The sequence below is a fragment of the Triticum dicoccoides genome, chromosome 1B (genome assembly GCF_002162155.2).
Source record: "Triticum dicoccoides isolate Atlit2015 ecotype Zavitan chromosome 1B, WEW_v2.0, whole genome shotgun sequence".
In the NCBI taxonomy this organism is placed as follows: Eukaryota; Viridiplantae; Streptophyta; class Magnoliopsida; order Poales; family Poaceae; genus Triticum; species Triticum dicoccoides.
In genome coordinates, this window is record NC_041381.1 from 14,665,294 (window position 1) to 14,671,338 (window position 6,045).

At 59.1% G+C, this 6,045-nt stretch overlaps 1 pseudogene; it reads left to right on the forward strand.

Annotated features, from left to right (window-relative positions):
* The first annotated feature begins 450 nt into the window (after positions 1-450).
* LOC119349988 lies at positions 451-1,845 on the forward strand (annotated as a pseudogene).
* The last annotated feature ends 4,200 nt before the right edge of the window (positions 1,846-6,045 follow it).

Below are 6,045 nucleotides of genomic sequence, written 5' to 3' on the forward strand. Positions count from 1 at the left end.
TGCCAAGGCCTTTATCCGTGCCCCTCTATGAGCATCAGGGGAAACCCTAGGTCCGGTTCACCGGATCGGATGGCGGCGGCGTCACGACGTCGTTCCTCCTTCTTGAAGGCGTCATCTTGCTCGCTCGTGGTGTCCCCGGTGTTGGATTTGAAGATGTTTGACGTCCTGCTGCTTCGGTCCGCTCCTCTTGTTTTAGGCTTGGTGGGTTTAGTTGTGTTCTTTACTTTGTTCGGGTTGCGCACCATGTTCATGTCTCTTAGCGTTCATGTCATGAGTTGTACCCCCTTGTTGTACTCATTCTTCTCTTTCTATCAATGAAAAGATATGCAAGCTTTGCGTATTCACGAAAAAAAGAGGAAAGATAAAAATACGACACTGAACGACGTGGTGGGCTACTGGGCCGCACAATCAATCGATCCCCCAGAGCTCTCCGCCCCGTAAGCCGGAGCAATGGACCCGCCTTCTTTGCCGCAGCTCCGCGTCCTGGAGAGCGCCGCCTTCTTTACACTGAACGACGTGGTGGGCGCCGGAGACCTCCCTCCCGCTCACCTTCTTCGACGTCTACTGGCTCAACTCCCCGCCGGTGGAGCGCGTCTTCTTCTACCGCCTCACCCCCGACACAACCGGCAATGACCTTGTCCCATCCGCCATCATCTCCAGCCTCAGGTCCTCGCTCTCCCAAGCCCTCCGTGCCTACTTCCCGCTAGCTGGCCGCCTGCGCCTCAGGCCCGGCACGGCCGACCGCTACGAGCTCCACTACCAGCACGGCGACGGCGTCGCCTTCACCGTCGCTGAGTACGGCGTCGACGTCGACGAGATGGCCGCCGACGGGCCGAGGGAGGTCGCCAGGATCTTGCCGCTCGTGCCGCCTCTCTCGACGGGGATTGGACCGGTGCTCGCCCTGCAGGCCACCGTGCTCCGCGGCGGCCTCGCCGTTCGCATCTCCCTGCACCATGCCGCCTGCGATGGCGCCTCCTCCACAGGCTTCCTCCACACCTGGGCCGCCGCATGCCGCGGCGCCGCTGGGCCTCCTCCCCCGGTGCTCAAAAGAGGTTTGGTGAGCAAGGACCCCAGTTTCAGCCACATATACGACATCTACGTCGGAGATCTCACGAGCACCGAGGAGATAGAGTACGTCGAGATGTCTAGCGACAAGCTCATCGCCACCTTCACGCTCTCCAGGGAGGACATCCAGCGCGTTAAGGACGTCGTCTTCTCCGCAGCCGGTGAGGCGGGCGCGCCACCGCCGCGATGCTCCTCGCTCGTCGCCACCTTCGGCTTCATCTGGTCCTGCTACCAGCGCGCCAAAGACGACGCCGAAGCAAGCAGCGGCGACCCAACCTACATCCTCTTTTCCGTCGACCACCGCCCACGGATGAAGCCCGACCCCGTCCCGGACGAGTACCTCGGCAACTGCATCGGCGCCGCAGTGCCGCACTGCACGCCGCGCCCAAGGACCAGCTCGCGGCTGCCGGCGCTGGTGGCATCCTCGTCGCGTGCACGGCTGTGGCCGCAGCCATCGAGGAGGCGATGGGCCACACCACATCGCCCGAGAAGATGTCGTCGTGGCCGAAGAAGATTCTAGAGGCCGTCGCGACCGGCGGCGGTGTGCTGAGCGTGGCGGGGTCGCCAAGGTTCCGGGTCTACGATGTCGATTTCGGTTTCGGTCGGCCGGCAAAGGTGGAGATCGTGTCGGTGGCGAGGACCGGCGCGATGGCCTTGGCGGAGAGCCGTCGGAGCAGCGCCGGTGGTGTCATGGAGGTGGGCATCTCCCTGCCGCCGGCTGGCATGCAGAGGTTCCTAAAGTTCTTCGACGATACCATTTCGTGGCTTCATCACCATTAAACAAGCTAGTGATATACTCACTATCTTCCAAGGTTTTGGTTACCGAATGAGGCATTTTTACCGAGGGGGACTGGAAAACGCGGTTACCACGGTTACCGAGAAATACCGAAAAATACCGAGAATATTCCGAACGAATTTTATAGTTGAATTTTGAATTCAAATAAGTTAATGAACGAACATTTGAACCAAAGACCTCTCAAAACAGAAACTAGGTTCCGACCAACAAGCCAAAACCAACTCTCATGGTATTAATTAGATTCTATGTACTTTACTATAAATTGAGTGTTTAAATTCAAAAAATTCAAATAACTGGTATTTTTTGCTTGGTACGTGGATTTACCGAGGGGCACGGAAATACGCGGTAACCATGGTAAATCTCGAAATTTCGACCGGTAACCAAAACCTTGATATCTTCCAAATTACTACTTGTCTTAGATTAGCATGATATCGATGTATCTAGACACATTTTAGTTCATAGTTGGCCAAATCTAAGAGAAGTAGTAATATGTAACGGTGGTAATACTTGAATTCATCGTTTGTGCCGGCAATCATCTAAATGTATGCGTGCTTGGAGTCTTGATATATATTGTAAATTTGTAATGTTAGAAGTAATCTCGGTGCACTGGAAGTAATCACGTAGATGTTTTTTCAGTTTTCTGAATATGCTGAACAATAGCCAGAAGTGCGCTCTGTTCGTGCTGCGGCCTAATAGCTTCAGGTGTTAGTTTTATTCAGTTATCTTCCCCTCTGCAATCGGTAGAGTGATGACCACGATCTGGCCGTGGGATGGCGCGGGTATAACGGATCATGGGCTTCCAGTTTGTTACTATGGAATAAAAGGATATAAGCGAAAAGGACGCGAGGTTGAGGCGTCGCAAACTACTGTCTCCCGTTTTCTGTTTTTCTTCTGTTCTCTGAACCTGTTCGGCTGGAGATTACAGAGAGGGATTTCCACCAAGTTTCCACCTGATCGAGTTGTGTTTCAGGGTCTGGATGCAACATTTGGCATCAGAACCTCTGTTCCGTGGCGATCCGGCGGTGGTCATCAGTGGAGGAGTTGTGGCGGCGGTGATCGGTGATGAGTAACTCGCCGAAGAAGGACGACACCGGCGGAAAGTACATGCCGCCCCCGAAGAGAACCGGGGACGAAGGCACGGCGATCGTGCCGCGCGTGCTGGCAAGGACTGGTGGTGTCCCGATCTAGTACCCCATGCTCACGGACTCGAATTATGGTCTGTGGTCGGCAAAGATGAAGGTGCTTCTTCGTCCGTACGGCGTATGGCCAGCGTTGGAGGGCACGGCTGAGTTCGATCATGCTAAGGACGACGAGGCTTTGCCGTGCTATCGCAGTCCGTACCGGACTCTGTTATGATGGCGGTGGCCGACTGTGAGACGACCCACAATGCCTGGGAAGTGATCCGGCGCATGCGCGTTGGCGAGGACCGCGTGAAGAAGGCGCGGATCAAGCAGCTCAAGAGGCAACTGGATCGGATGGAAATGGGTGATGACGAATATGTGTCGACGTTCGCCCAGAAGATGATGACCCTCGTCGGCGAGATCCGGTCCCTCGGCGAGAAAATCATCGATGAGACAGTGGTTGAAAATCACCGATGAGACAGCGGTTCGGCGACATTGTCAACACAATCGAGCAATGGGGTGAACTCAGGACCATGACGATGGCTGAGGCTATTGGTCGTCTAGAAGCCTTCGAGGAAAACCAGAGAGGTCGCCGTCGTCAGTCTGGCGGCAAAGATGATCAGCTGATGCTGATGACCCAGGCTCTGGAGCAGTTGATGAAGGGCAAGAAAAGTGCCGCAGGTGCGAGCAGCAGTGTTCGTGGACGTGGCCATGGTGGTGGCCGCGGACGCGGCCGTGGGCGTGGTGATCGCGTCGACGGTGGGCAAGCTAGACGCGCCGAGAGCAACGACCGTGGCAAGCAGAAAAAACACAGGAAATTCGACATAACCAAGGTGAGATGTTTCAACTGCAATGAAATGGGTCATTTCAAGTCTGACTGCCCGGAGCCAAAGAAGGATAAATTTTGCTCAGGCAGAAGAAGATGATGACCCTGGTTTGCTCATGCTGGAGACATGTGAGCTCACGGTTTCACAGACGGTGCCGACAGAACACATGCTGCCCAATGAGGAAAAGGTTGTGCATCCTTTTTTTTCTTGAGGAGATCGAGTCCTTCCCGAGTAAACCTTGTGACGGCTCGATGTTTCCAACGGCTACAGTATGGACTGGTGACGCGGGTGGCGATGGGGAAGGCGACGCGCCCCGTCCCGGTGTGCCAGGTGAGTTGGAGGGCTGGACGGCGGTGCGGTCGTCGGGGCGACAGGAGAGCGTGGCCCGGGCGGTGGCTTCGCACGCCGGGGCATCTCCGCAGTGGGAGGAGGGGCATTTCTGGGTGCTGGCCGAGGTAAGCGACGATGAGATCTCGGAGGCGAAGGTTTCCGAGGATGGCGGCGGTTCCGCTGGCCGTCATGTCGCAGGATCCGGACCGTCGGTCGGGGCACTCGTGGCCCTGGCGGAGGAGCTCGGGGGCTCCCTCAATGCGGGGTGACGCGGTGCGTTTGCGCCGGGCGGTCGGGGTGCCCGCAGACCAGGGGTGTCGGGGCGGGCGCCGGCGGCACGTGCGGTGGAGGCGCTGTGCGCCCGTCCGGTGGGGAGGGGCGACATTGTCGTGCCTCCCTTGCCGGCCTCTGAGTTGTTCTTGGCGTCGGATCCCAAGGTGTGGGGAGACGCCGGCCGTGGCGTCGAGGGCGGCGGCGGAGCCGCTTGCGTCCTGGCCTAGGGTTGGCGAGGTTGGCGAGGCTGGGCTGGTGGGCTTGGCCTTGGGCTCGGGCCGGTTGGGCTCCTCTGTTTCGAGTTCGGCCCAGGGGGGCGGGGTGGAGGCGAAAGCGGCACCCGAGGCCGTGGTCGGCCCAGTGCGGCCTAGGCCCGCCTCTGCCAAGGCTCGACCACTACTTAAGTGGCTTTGGATTCGTCGGGGCACCACTGACTGTGCGCTAGGGTTTCCAGCCACTCCTGCAGAGGTGCGGCGCTTCGGCCGTGTCACACGCTCTCTCTCCCCTCTTCCCCCGCCACCTCCACTAGATCGCTCGTTTGCGGTGGTCGTCGCCATGGGATCGAAGGCGGATCGGCGGGCGGACAAGCGAGCGGAGCCGGATCCGGAGGCGGATCGGCGGCGCGAGCGAGATCTGCGCGAGCATGCGAAGGGGCGGGCGGCGGAGCGCGCCGGCGATGAGCTCAAGCACAAGGAATCTTCCCCTGCTTAGTGGCTCAAAGAGCAAGAGCGCAAGAAGAGGAGGAAAGAGGAATTCAAGAAGAAGGGGCTAGAGCTCAAGCACAAGGAATCTCTCCATCCCCACGGCGGCGACCACGTCAGCGACCCTTTCAACAAGCCGAAGATGAAGAAGTTCAAGCCGGCGATGAAGGCGGCCTCCAAGCCCTCCTCCTCCAAGGGCACGGCAGCGGAGCCAATCCCCGTCGAGGAGTCGGCGGGACCGGAGTGTTTCCGATGCGAATGCGCCTTCCAGCAACTGTGCGTGCTTTGTAGCATGGAGGGCCATGCGTCGGCGCACTGCCCCACGCGCGGCAAGCCGATGGTGCTCCAGACCATGGGCCACGCCTTCGCAGGGGGCGGCTTCTTCTGTCTGCAGTACCCTGAGGAGGCGGACGCTGGGGCATCGGCACTGCTGGGGGTCAACGCCGCGCTGGTGTCGGCTGCACCCGGCGTCCTGTCAAAGGAAATTCTGGAGGCAGAGCTTCAACACCTCTTTGAAGGGACGTGGGATTGGCACGTGGACCCTTTCAACGAGGACTGCTTCTCGGTGGCGTTCCCCGATCCGGCTCTACTGAGGATGGCGTCGCCCAGCGGCAAGCTGTTTCTCCCTATCAACAACATCACGGCGAACATCCACGACGCTGTCCTTGCCGAGCCCAAGGCGCTGAAGATGCCGGAGGTGTGGGTCAAGATGTGGGACATCCCCCCGAAGCAGCGGTGCGCCGAGCGGCTGATGGCGGCCACGACCATGATCGGGCGCCCCAGGTGGTGGATGAACTGTCCCTGATCCGCTCGGGCCCGGTGCGCATGCTCTTTGCGTGTCGTGTGCCGGCCAAGCTCTGCGGCTCCGTGCAGATCTGGTTCAACGGGGACGGCTACAACATCAAGCTCGAGCCGGAGTTGGGGGCGCGCCC